Source organism: Macaca thibetana, chromosome 11, assembly GCF_024542745.1.
Source record: "Macaca thibetana thibetana isolate TM-01 chromosome 11, ASM2454274v1, whole genome shotgun sequence".
Classification (NCBI taxonomy): domain Eukaryota; kingdom Metazoa; phylum Chordata; class Mammalia; order Primates; family Cercopithecidae; genus Macaca; species Macaca thibetana.
Genome location: NC_065588.1, coordinates 21,504,745 through 21,518,402, shown reverse-complemented (window position 1 = coordinate 21,518,402; position 13,658 = coordinate 21,504,745). Strand labels below are relative to the sequence as shown.

At 38.9% G+C, this 13,658-nt stretch overlaps 1 protein-coding gene across 16 annotated transcripts in view; it reads left to right on the top strand.

Annotated features, from left to right (window-relative positions):
• The window catches only part of SLCO1A2 (solute carrier organic anion transporter family member 1A2), a 168,156-nt gene that overhangs the window by 107,491 nt on the left and 47,007 nt on the right, over positions 1–13,658 (top strand). Inside the window, exon 2 of one of the 16 annotated variants that reach the window (XM_050747628.1) lies at positions 2,717–2,832. The exons of 14 other annotated variants lie outside the window; for them this stretch is intronic. The gene's annotated coding sequence lies outside the window, so the exon portion shown is untranslated. Of the gene's footprint in view, positions 1–2,716; positions 2,833–7,294; positions 8,622–13,658 lie in introns of those variants that run through there. One more of the 16 variants, XM_050747627.1, reaches the window with a different exon arrangement.

Genomic DNA, 13,658 nt, shown 5'->3' with positions numbered 1-13,658 from the left:
GACTTGTTTTTAAATATAAAATCTGATGTATAAAACTATGTGAAAATAGTTTACTCTCAAGAATATGCTCTGAGAAGGTTTACAGTGGGAAGACAGAATATCCACAAATGGTATTTAATATAACAAAATAGCTAGAGATATGGCCATACTATGCTGTTGTCAATCACAGTTTTGATTCACATTAAGATTGCTATTCAAATTTCTAGGTCCTTTTCACATAAATTTCTATTTAGGTTTCCCAAAAATAATTGATAAATTTTGGCTTAGGTGTATTGTGTGGTCTGAATGTGTCCCATCCAAATTCCCATGTTGAAATCCTAACTTCTAAGGTGATGGTAGTAGGAAGTGGGGCCTTTGAGAGATGATTAGGTCACAAGGGTAAAGCCTTCATGAATGGGTTCAGTGGCTTTATAATAGAGGACTAAGAGAGATTCATTGCATTTTCTGCCATGTAAAGACACAGTGAGAAAGATGGCAGTTTATGAATCAATATGTGGGGCCTGTGAGCCAAAAATAAAATTCAACACTCCCACCACACTCCCCCACTACCCCTGCCAGCACTGAATGGACCTCCTCTTGGTCAAGAGCATTCCAAAGTTAACCTAAAAAACAAGTTTAGGCTGTGATGGGAAAGAGGTGTTGGACATGCCTCGTTATACCCTCCTCTCTTTTGGAATTCAGGAATAACCAACCAGCATTAACATCAACACAGACCTTAAGTCTGATAAGAAACATTTATATCTATTCTCTATGAAGCCTGCTTACCTACAGGCTTTATCTGCATGATAAAACCTTGGTCTCCACAAAACCCTTATTGTAAACAAGAAATTATTTTTTATTATTGATAATAACTCTTCCAACCAATTGCCAGTCAGAATATTTTAAAATCAAACTGTGACCTGCAAGTTCCTGCTTTGAGTTATCTTGCCCTTCACAATTGAACCAATGTAAATCTTATGTGTATTGATTGATGTATTATGTCTTCCTAAAATGTATAAAAGCAAGCTGTACTCCACCTTGGACACATGTTTTTAGGACCTCTCTGAGGTTGTACTGTAGGCATGCCTTAACTTTGGCAAAATAAACTTTCTAAATTGATTGAGACCTGTCTCAGATACTTTTGGGTTCACAGATTAGCAACCATGAGAGGATTCTGAGTGGAGATGCCCCTGACCTTTGATAAATCTCCTATGGGTACTTGGTACCAGCCTGAGCTAACCTTATGGCTCAAACTGATAGGACAATTTGCTGAGGCCTGGGAGCCCCCACCCACTCCAGAGAATCCCCGATCTCCTTAAATTTGGTCAAGATCTAAAGTTTATTTCTCTCTACAACTTCTCTTTTTGAGTTTTGTGTCCAACAAAGGAGGCAAGTTTCCTGCTCCCATGACAATGGAGAATGGGCAAATCCTTTCTGGAGTTTCAGCTAATTTCCAACAGGGAAGGCATGTTTGAGCTTTTTGTTTGTTTGTTTGTTTTTCTGCTTCTAAGATAGTAAACAGCAGTCTTGAGCCAGGATCTCATTCCTAGATAAGTAGCAGACTTGTTTTTTTTTTTTTTTTTTTTTGTCTCAGAGATTCTTTTTAATTACTAGAAATTAGAATTGACAGCCAGCTAGTCTTAATTTCTCCTTAGCATTAGAGTGCTCAGTAATTGTATTGTTGGGGTTTTTTGTTGTTCTGTTGTTTCTCCCATCAGATTTGACCAACTCTACCCAACTTGGTCAAATTCAAATGAGAATTCCAAAGTATGAGCAGCCAGGCCTCTGAAGTTGCTAAAATTCCTCATAGCTGAAAAAACGAAAACAAACAAATTATGTACTTGGTTTCTGTTGCAGTTTTCTGTCTTAAAAAGACAATTGTTCTATCATTTTCTTTTCTTCTACCCTATTTCTCCTTCCCCCTTCACTGTCTGGTACCAAAAAAAATCTAGAGAAGGCATTAAATGACTTGAACACCTTAAAGCACTCAGAACAAAGGCATCACTCACCCTTTGTTTCTTTGTGGAGTTTCAAGAGTCATGGGCAGATTCTTCTTAAGGTCTAAAGTGTTCTTATTCAAAGGTAAATAATTTTTGTCTAATTCAGAGGTTATTTAAGGATTATATACAAAATGAGGTAAAAAGGACCAGGAAATAAGAGATGCAAAGAAAGTTATAAATATAAAGAGGTATTTTTGGTAAGAAAGCTTAAAAGAAAAGTAATTAAAAAAAAAAAGAAAAGTAATTTTATATGAGAAAGAATCTTGCACGATGAATTTTTGTCCTAAAACAAAATGACTCGTTAAGAAAGAGAAATATTATGTCAAACTAGAAAGTCCAAGAATGTTGTGAATGGCCTGTGTAAGTTGTAATAAGATTAGTAAAACAAGAATTTATTAAAATGTTATGTGATTTAGTTGGCTACAATGAAAATAAATTATAATAAATAGTTTTTCTGAAAATTGAACTTTGATATTAAAAATACACTCATACAACACTAAATAATTGGTTAGAACATGATTTATTAAAAATGTTGAGTTAATCTTAATGCAGGAACCTAAAAATTTTTGAATTCTGTAATCTGTTTCTTTTAAAAATTATTTAGATTGATATCTCAGAACCTGTGCCCTGCTGCTTCAGTTTTTTCTCTTTGAGAAGGCCTGGAATAGTAACTCTCTCCTTCAACTTTTTTTGACTCCTGTAACTTCTTCTTTTTGTTTTTGTTTTTTCTGAGGCAGGGCCTCACTCTGTCCCCCAGGCTGGAGTGCAGTGGCACCATCTCAGCTCACTGTACCCTCAACCTCCCAGTCTCAAGAAATCCTCCCCTCAGCCTTCTGAGTAGCTGGAACTACAGGTGTGCACCACAAAGCCAAGTTTGTTTATTTATTTATTTATTTATTTATTGGTTTTTTTTTTATAGAGATGGAGTTTCGCATGTTGCTCAGGCTGGTCTCGAACACCTAGACTCAAATGATCTGTCTGCCTCAGCCTCCCAAAATGCTAGGATTATAGGCATGAGCCATGGTGTTCTGGCCTGACTTTTTAAGTTAATATTTGAAACTAAGAAACAGAATTTTTGAAAACAGGGAAATGAAAAATATTTTGGATCTACTTTTGTCTGTATGTCTGTTATAGCTATATATTTATATGTGTCATGTAGAAGTGATATTTCACTAACAATTTTTATGAAAGACCTCTAATCACTTGGCTAAAAGAAAAGTAAGTGCTTTTCAGACTGAAGGAAGCTACCTAAGATGCCTTTTAATTCATATGACCTTAGTAGTTTTGGGTAAGATTAATTTGGTAAATTTAACATAAAAAATACCTCCAGTAATTTAAAATCTTAAAGTCATGTTATGTTAAATTAAATAACCCCTATTTTTTTCACTGGGAACTGGGTTACCATAAGTTAAAATAGTAGGAGAGTAAATGGTGTTTTTGGTAAAATTTATAAAAATACAATGATGTAGCTTTTGCTAAAGAATTTTTTTTTCTAATTTAGAGACTAAGAATTATTTTAATTAAAGATAAAAACATTATATAGATAAAACTAAATGAATAAAGAGAGAAATTAAAAGATGAATGATGAAAAACCTTGACTCCAGTCTGGCTATGTGGTTACCTATGGTAGGGAGCTGCAGCTGAGCTACATTCAATTACAAAAGGTAAAATTCACTAGAATTAGGGATGGATTAAGATCCTGGGTATTTGGCTCTCTAAATGCATAAGGAGATGCAAACTAATAAGAAAAAAAAAAGCAAAAATATTCAATCTCTTGGTTATTGTTATCTGTAATAGCTAAATGAATGTACAAGAATGCTGGGTTGATCCTTAAGGCTGGACCAGGCCCAGATGTGTGTCTGTCCCAGCTCAGGCCACCAGCCTCCAAGCTACCCACAGAAAGAAAAATTAAACCAGGGCAACAAAAGTCACCTCTGAGACCTGTGGTTACCAAGAAGATAGTCAATGTGTGGGAAGGGCAAAACCAAGTAACTATTAAAGCCAGAGGGTATAATACAAAGTAATTGTTCCTTTTGTAGATCGATATAATCAGGTTCTTGAGAAACCTTAACTACTTTAAGGAAAGAATCCTTTATTTTAAAGGCTACAAAACGAAAGAGCTTGTTTGGATTGATGCAGGATTCACAAATCATGATTAAATTGCTGATGAGTATATGTGACAAATGTGTAGGAGGTTATTCCTAAGAGAGCAACCTGCCTAATTGACTGGATAATTGCTACTGTAAGGTCTGTTTACCCTGGAAATGGGACTTCCCAACCATCCCTATAAAATGCCAAGTGGAGCACCCCAGATGATGCAGTTGATATGCTTCACATGCAAGCCATGTGAAAGTGTATAACCGGGATATTCTCCCATTGAATATGACTAGTATCCAGGTCAGTGTCCTGTGACCTCTCTCCTCCCCTTTGCTCACTGTCCTGGAGTGGCACTGGCCTCTGAAGTAATTCTTTTTTGGTCTTGGGACTAGTTCAGGGGGAACTGGGTGGGGGAAGTCCCTCCTGTCCTAAGTGCAGTTGCACTGTACAGAACACTCCAAGGGCCAATGGTAATTCAGCACAGAAAGAGGGAGGGCCCCCAGGTCAGAAAGAGCTCCAGAGACCTCATGGCATTGTAGCGCAGGGTGGTGGGCCAAGGTTAGGACACTGCATAAAACAGGCAATCCCACTACCTCTACCTACTCATGCCAGGAGAATCCATAACTACCTAGAGTGAGTAGGCATCTATCCAACCTAGCAGTAGGATTGATGTCTGTCCAGCCTGGAAGAGGGGCAGTAGGTGACTCCCTCCCCTTCTGTTGTAAATACTGTAATTATCAGATAATTTAAGTTATTCTCATTTGTAACTGCATTTCTGGTTCAGGCCAGAGTCCTCTGGTATTGAAAAAAAAGACTGAGTCCTGTCCCCATTTCTCTTCTCTTTCCCATAGATTCCCCCACCTTTCAAACTGTTTTGTATCTATTTCAAAGGAAGATATACCTGAGACTGGTAATTTATAAAGAAAAAGGGGTTTAATGGACTCACAGTTCCACATGGCCGGGGAGGCCTCACAATCATGATGGAAGGCAAAGGAGGAGCAAAGCCATATTTTACATGGTGGCAGGCAAGAGAGCATGTGCAGGGGAACTGCCTTTTATAAAACCATTAGATCTTGTGAGACTTATTCACTACCATGAGAAAAGCACAGAAAAACTCACCCCCATGTTTCAATTACCTCCCACAAGTTTCCTCCCCTGACACATGGGGATTATGGGAGCTACAATTAAAGATGAAATGTTGGTGAGGACACAGCCCAACCATATAATTCTGCCCATGGCCACTGCCAAATCTCATGTCCTCACATTTCAAAACCAATCATGCCTTTCCAACAGTCCCCCAAAGTCTTAACTCATTTCAGTATTAACACAAAAGTCCTAGCTTAGGAGCCAGTAGAATCAAAAGGAAGTTAGTTACTTCCCAGATACAATGGGGGCACAGGCATTGAGTAAATACACCCATTCCAAATGTGAGAAATTGGCCAAAAACAAGAAGATAGATGCCCCATGCAAATTTGAAATCAGTGGGCAGTCAAACCTTAAAACTCCAAAATGATTTCCTTTGACTGCATGTCTCACATCCAGGTCACACTGATGCAAGAGGTGGGTTCCCTTGGTCTTGGGAAGATCCACCCCTGGAACTTTGCAGGGTACAGTGCCCCTCTCCTGGCTGCTTTCACAGGCTGGTGTTGAGTGTTCTGTGGCTTTTCCAAGTGCACAGTTCAAGCTGTTCATGGATCTGTCATTCTGGGATCTGGAGGATGGTGGCCCTCTTCTCATAGCTCCACCAGGCAGTTCCCCAGTGGAGACTCTTGTGTGGGGGCTTCAAACCTACATTTCCCTTCCATTCTGTCCTAGCAGAGGTTCTCCATGAGGGTCCTACCTCTGCAGCACACCTCTGCCTGGACATCCAGGTGTTTCCATACATCCTCTGAAATCTAGGCAGAGGTCCCAAACCTCAATTCTTTACTTTTATGCACCTGCAGGACCAACCAAAGCTTGAGACTTGCACCCTCTGAAGCAATGGACTGAGTGTATATTGGCTCCTTCTGGGTCCCATGCCTGGGACCCAGAGCACCAAGTCCAAAGACTGCACAAGAAAACCATTTTTTATCCTCCTAGGCCTCTGGGCCTTTGATGGGAGGGGCTACTGTGAAGACCTATCACATGTCCTGGAGACATTTTCCCCACTGTCTAGGTGATTAACATTTGGCTTCTCATTACTTATGCAAGTTTCTGCAGCCAGCTTGAATTTCTCCTCAGAAAATGGGTTTTTCCTTTTTTATCACATCATCAATCTTCAAATTTTCCTTTTATGCTTTGCTTCCCTTTTAAACATAAGTTCCAATTTCAAACCATATCTTTGTGAATTAATAAAACTGAATGATTTTAAGAGCACCCAAGACACTTCTTGAAAGCTTTATTTTGAAATTTCTTTCACCAGATACCTTAAATTATGTCTCTTAAGTTCAAAGTTCCACTGATCTCTAGTGCAGGGGCAAAATGCTGCCAGTCTTTTTACTAAAGCATAGCAAGAATCACCTTTGCTCCAGTTCCCAATAAGTTCCTCATCTCCATCTGCGACCACTTCAGCCTGGACTTTATTGTTCATATCATTATCAGCATTTTGGTCAAAGCCATTCAACAAGTCTCTAGGAAGTTTCAAACTTTCCCACATCTTCCTGTCTTCTGAGCCCTTCAAGCCTCTAGGAAGTTCCAGACTTTCCTACATTTTCCTATTTTCTTCTGAGCCCTCCATACTGTTCTAACCTCTGCCTATTACCCAGTTCCATAGTCACTTCCGCATTTTTGGGTATCTTTACAGCAGCACTCCACTCTCTATACCAATTTACTGCATTAGTCCATTTCATAGTGCTGTGAAGAAATACCAGAGACTGGGTAATTTATAAAGAAAAAGAGGTTTAATGAACTCACAGTTCCATATGCCTGGGGAAGCCTCACCATCATGGTGGGAGATGAAGGAGAAGCAAAGGCATGTCTTACATGGTGGCAAGAGAGCATGTGCCAGGGAACTGCCCTTTATAAAACCATCAGATCTTGTGAGACTTATTCACTATCACAGAACAGCATGGGAAAACCCACCCCCGTGATCCAATTACTTCCCACTGGGTCCCTCTCACAACATGTGGGGATTATGGGAGCTACTATTCAAGATGAGATTTTGGTGGGGACACAGCCAAACCATATCACATGGTAAATTTGAACGTTAAGTGCTACATGGTGACACTCCAGTGCTACAATGGCACTCCAGGTGACATTAATACCACAGAAACACAGCCTGATCAAATTTGCTGTCCTCATGGGTCTTACAGATGCTTAATAAAACATTGGGGTAATTAACAAAGAATAATGAGAAAGGCAAAAGGGAGTCAGAGGACTCACCCCAGAGGGTGATGAAAATATTTGGATGTTTCATAAAAAATGAAATAAATAAAATGAAAATCGATGGGGTTGAAACAAAGGTCGTACAACACTATCAAAGGTTGGGTGGACCAAAGGGAACCCCTACTGGTCCCCCAACATTAAAAGGCCACATACCTGTTTTCTGCATTTGCCCCAGATTGGGGAAATTGAAGAAACAGCAACAGGCAAAGGTTATAATGAAGGAGCTGACATTACCTGGGGTAATGCTGAGGTAAATTAAGATGAAGATTAAAAAAAGAGCCCAAGTCCCTTGGCTCAATATCCTGCTGGGAACTCAAATCACTTTTCACCAGAAAAAGTAAAATAGTCTGGGGGTAGAAAAGAAAAGTTCCTTGAACCAGAACATAGAAATGTACAGGTTGATAGGATTATGAAACTTGAGATGTCTGTACAGCCTGTGTGTCAGGTAATTTTAACTCCTTTACCTAAATGTCTTGTGAAAATTGGTATTGTATCTGATTGAGGGATGTTTCTCCTATCAAGTATTATGAAACTGAAGTCATGTAAATGTTCCCTTTGAAGAATGTTAATTGGACTCACTAAATGGAAACTAGTAAGGTTGCCTGAGCCTACAGAATGCATGGTAGAAGCTGAAGGGCTAGTCGGGAACAATTCTCCACTTCATATCCCTGTGTGGAGCATTTATTAGGGCTTATGGTAAAAGACTGGGAGCACTTCCCAAAGACAAATACTGGACTAGAGAATTTCCCGTTGAGGGACATTTACGGCCTTGTTATGGAATGTTAACTGAAGCTACTCCTTTGCTAATGGAAATAATGGTGCCCCAAAGAGTTCCATAATAACTTAAAAATTGTTTACATAGGGTCTTGCTACCTGAGGATGCAAAGAGAAGATACTTATGAGCAGAGAGCATTCTTTTTCCCCTAGGGCTGACTCTAACTGTGAGGAGCTGCTAGATTCTACAGTGCCTGATAAACAGCTCTCATATGACAAGAACTGCTTAGCATGTGAATGGCAATTCAAGGTGAACAAAGGACATGTTGTTTGGAAGGCTGATGCTCTGGTTAAAGAGTCAAGGGAATCTTTTTCTTTTAAATTATTTATTCTTTAGAGCAATTGGGTGAAGTATGTTTTTATGAACAAATTTACCTTTCTCTCCAAGTTCTCCAAAATTTGGAAACCGTGAGTATTCTGGTTTTATCACAATATAGTTATTTGAATAAGTTTAGTAAGAGTCTTTTGTTTTAAAACAGGACAATTGTAGACACTGATTATTTTACCAAGCCTTTGACTAGAATAACATATTTTCAGGTAAATTTCCAGCAAAGCCAACTTAAAAAGAGCCTATATGGTCATTCAATTTCTTGCTGCACTTTATGCAAATAGTCAGGCCAAGTATAATAAGCCTAAAACTTATTTTTACACACAAATCGGTCTTACTATAATTTGTCTTTAATAGAAAAGGAGGGCTAGAGAGAGAGAACATTTTTTTCAAAGGAGAAGTTTAACACTTGTTACTAGATTTCAGCCCCGACCTTTGTTTTTGAATGCAGATTGATTCATGAATGATTTCTTGGCTATAATAATCCTCTAAAGAATAGCAGATTATAGTTTTTTTTCATATTTTTAGTTGAATCCATCATGAAATAGCTTCTGTTTTCCATTGTGACACACAAATACTCTTTTGATTGTCAAAACATTAATGTTATTTATCTCTCCTTGATTTACTTCCAAGGAAATTGGAATCATGGTATTCTCAAGACTAGAGATGCAAATCTCTCTCGTTTGGCATCCCACTGAGCCCGATCTGTTTTTCACTGTAAATGCCCTTCTGTTAAGACTATACAAGCACCCTCCCTCTAGGCCTGAGGACTGCTGTGGAAGAGGTGGATGTGAGAGATTGTAAGGGCTAGGTTTGAGGAAGTGAATTAGTTCAGATCATCCAAATCAAGGATGGATACACAGGTGCCTAAACAGCTGGTAAAACAAAGTTTTTTTGCCTACTGAGCTATTATTTGGCATCTTTTCATCCAGCCCAATCATAAAGAATGTCAGGCTTTTTGTAGAATTAAAAGAAAAGAACTACTGAGAGGATAAAGATACCTTGTGACAAAGCCTTCGGGATATAAGACTCCCAGTTATGAGTTGTGCAGACAGATATGTATTTTTAAATTTTATTTTCATTTATTTATTTCTTTTTTGAGACTCACTCAGGGTCTCACTCTGTCACTCAGGCTGGAGCACAGTGGTGCCATCATGGCTTACTGCAGCCTTGACCTTCTGGACTCAGGTGATCCTCACGCCTCAGCCTCCCAAGTAGCTGGCACTACAGGCATGCACCACCATACCTGGCTAGCTTTTTGTCTTTTTGTATTTTTTTAGAGACAGGGTTTTGCAATGTTGCCCAGGCTGGTCTCAAAATCCTGGGAATATAGATGTGAGCCATGGTGCCCGGCCAGTATATATTAAAAAAATTTTTTTCAGAACAATGCTTATGTTTTGTGTAGTTAATTGCTGTAAGTCCATAACTAAAACCAAGATTATAGTAGCTCGATGCATAGAAGTTAAAGATAAGTCAGTTTTGTAACCTGGCCTTTGGCTTTTTGTTTGTTGGCTGTTTACTGAAAAAATTTAGGGGGTAATGAATGCTCATCCATGTCCATTCCTATCTGGCCTAGAACATTTAATTTGCTATAAGTCTTTTGACTCTAAGTCCCTTGGCCATAGGGGGTCCCACCAAGGGACAGGATGGATCTCAAGCAGGCAGCCATGCCACCCTGACAATGGTATGAGGCAAAATAAAAATTTGGTAGACATTGTTGTTGCCTCTGGCAAATCTTAGCTGGAAGAGGGAGAATATAAAGCAAAAATAAAATTCTGAGAACCCTAACCATCTGAATGGACCCTTCCTCTCAGCCAAAGGCATTCCAAAATTAATCTGAAAAGCAAGTTTAGGCCATGATGGGAAGGGGGGTGGGTCAGACACGCCTCATTGTACCCTCCTCCCTTTTGGAGTTCAGCAAAAACCAGCCAGAACTAACATCGACACAGACTTTAAGTCTGACAAGAAACATTTACATCTATTGTTTCTGAAGCCTGCTACCTAGAGGCTTTATCTGCATGATAGAACCTTGGTCCCCAAAAGTCCTTAATATAACCCAGATATTACTTTCTATTGATAATAACTCTTCCAACCAATTGCCAATCAGCACATTTTAAAACTTTAAAAATACCTATGACCTGGAACCCCCTGCTTCGAGTTGTCCTGCCCTTCCAGATTGAACCAATGTAAATCTTACATGTACTGACTGATATATTATGTCTCCCTAAAATGTATAAAAGCAGGCCGTACCCTGACCATCTTGGGCACATGTTGTCAGGACCTCCTGAGGCTGTGTTATGGCCACATCCTTAACCTTGGCAAAATAAACTTTCTAAATTGATTGAAAACTGTCTCAGATACTTTTGAGTTCACAGGCATCAGCCAATCCAAATTTGCTAGTGCCTTGCTCTTGGACTTTCCAGTCTTTGGAACTATGATAGTTAAATTTCTGTTGTTTATAACCCACTCAGCTTAGGGTATTTTGTTGTAGCAGCCCAGATGGATGAAAACGCTATATTTAATCTTATTCAATTTCATTTTACTCTCAGCTCTGATTTCTTCAAGATGTTTTTGATACTTACTCTGTCATTAATTCAATAAACTTGTATTGGGTGCCTGCTATTTGTCAGGCACTTAATAAGCACCAGAGTCACAAGGGTAAATAACATACGGCTCCTATCTCTGACTTGTTCACAGAATAATGAGAGAGGAACTTACAGACATATAAATAAAGAGGAACTTATATAAATGAAGTGCACTGTAATAGAGGTTGTAATGGAGTTAGGCACACAGTAGGGTGGGAAGATAAAGAGTGAATGAATGGTTAGGGCTTAACTGGGGAGCACAGAGGCAAAAGAGGCTTCACAATAGAAGTAATAAAATACCTGATTCTTGAAAATGAATTGTATATTTACCAGATGAACAAAGGGAAAAAAGGCATTATAACTGGAGGAATATTATATAAAAGCACTGAACTATAAAATGGCATGGTTAATTAACACAGCTAGAAGTGGAACATTGTGTCTAAGGACAAGCAACAGGAGATGATACTGAAATATAGATGATACTTTGTTTACTATCTTAAAAATCAGAGATTTTTGTTTATGGGAATTACTGAAAAGTTTTAAGAAGTAGAATCACATGCTAACTATGTATTTTATTAATTCATTTAACACAAAAAATTACGATCCAAATTATTGGAGGTGGCATGTGAAAGAGAGGTTGGAGGTACACAAGGCTAGAGGAGACTAAATAGGATTTCAATTGTCTGAGCTAAACTGTTCATACATATGAGAGGTTTCATCATACATGTGGTAGTTAAAGGCATGGATGGGCATGAGATGTCCTAAAGAGAGCATGCATAGCAAAAGGGTAGGGAATACAAGACAGAGGCCTGAAAGTGTTGACCAAATAAGAGAAGACTGAGTAGAAAGAATCTAGCAGTTAGTCAGAGATACAGGTATGCATGGGGGAGGGAATTTCAGGAAGAAAAGAGAGATCAACAGTATCAAATGACTGAGAGTCGAAGTAAGCTGATAATTCAGACATAGTTTGTGGATTTGGGATATATGGGAATAAGGAAGTTGTTTATGACCTTTTATGGAGGTAATTTCAAGAAATACCAGGCTATAGCAGACTATAGGGCGGATGGAAGGTTAAATGGTACAGACAATGAGTCTAGACTATTCTTCTAAACAGCTTTGTGGTAGCTAGAGTAGCTATCCATCAAGGCTGAGGGAACTTTTTTTTTTTCCCCTCAAAAGACAAGAATTATCTTGGCTATCTTAATAAGCTAGTGGGGAAAGAAGCAATCAAGCAATAGAGTGTGAGGTTGAAAATAGAGAGAAAAGGCTGGGTGCAGTGGCTCCTGCCTGTAATTCCAGTACTTTGGTAGGCCAAGGTGGGTGGATCACCTCAGGTCAGGAGTTCAAGATCAGCCTGGCCAACATGGTGAAACCCTGTCTCTACTGAAAAAACAAAAGCTAGCTGGTCATGGTGGCACACACTTGTAGCCCCAGCTACTTGGGAGCCTGAGGTGGGAAAATTGCTTGAACCCGGGAGGTGGAGGTTGCAGTCAGCCAAGATTATGCCACTGCGCTCCAGCCAGGGTGACAGAGTAAGAGTGTCTCAAAGAAGTAAAAAATAAGTAAATAAAAAGTGAGATAAAAGAGCGATATGGATGAATTAGAATCTCAGAAATGGGAAGAATGGATTCAACAGCAAGATTGGAGGGATTTTATTGTACAGGAAAGGGACACCAATCTTTCTAAAGACATAGGCAAATTAGAGAAGGTAGGGACAGAGGTAAGTTTGCAGGTGAAGTTGCTGATATCATTTACTGGGCATAAAGAAAGAGCATGTGACTGGGTTGGAGACTGAGAAACAGAAAAGGTTGTGAGTTAACTTGAAAGGAATATGTGAGGTAGAAAATAAGTTGTGTGATTGGCTTAAGACTGGAGGTGTGGAAGGTGGAAGGTGGAAGGTGTGAGAATATTAAGAATTTGAGCATGATAGCTAGATAGTAGGTCAAATGGTCTCCCAGGAAGCAAATGTCATCAGAAAATATCTTTAATAGGACCAAGCAAAAATCCCTATGGCATGTGACTGAAGACCACCATTCAAGTTGACATAAATCTATAATTTGTTCATTTTGAAGTAGTAATTAATCTACCTAACTATAGTATTACCAGTATACAGTGCTCCTGTTTTAAAACCTCTTACTAAAAGCTATCTTTTTAAATTTAATAAACCTATCAGAATTTTAACAATTCATATTTTTAGTAAAACCATAGTAGCTCCTGGTGATTACAGTGGTTCTATCTGTGAACTCATCCCTGATGTTGTTATGGATTGCATCAACCTCACTGTTTCCTGGAACTATATCAATTCATAGGAAGTATGATTAATAAAACATATGGAAATTTATAGTATACATATTAGGCAGGCAATAAGAATAAACAGAAGCCAAGGGTCCATGTGAGCTGATTCTCCAAGGTTCAGGAAAGCTTCCCAAAATAAATGGAGTCTCATTTTTGTGTGGTCCTCCATTTACACTGCAGCTGAGAAACCCTGAAAACACCCTGTCCTGGGCTTACATGCCTTAGACACAACTGGGA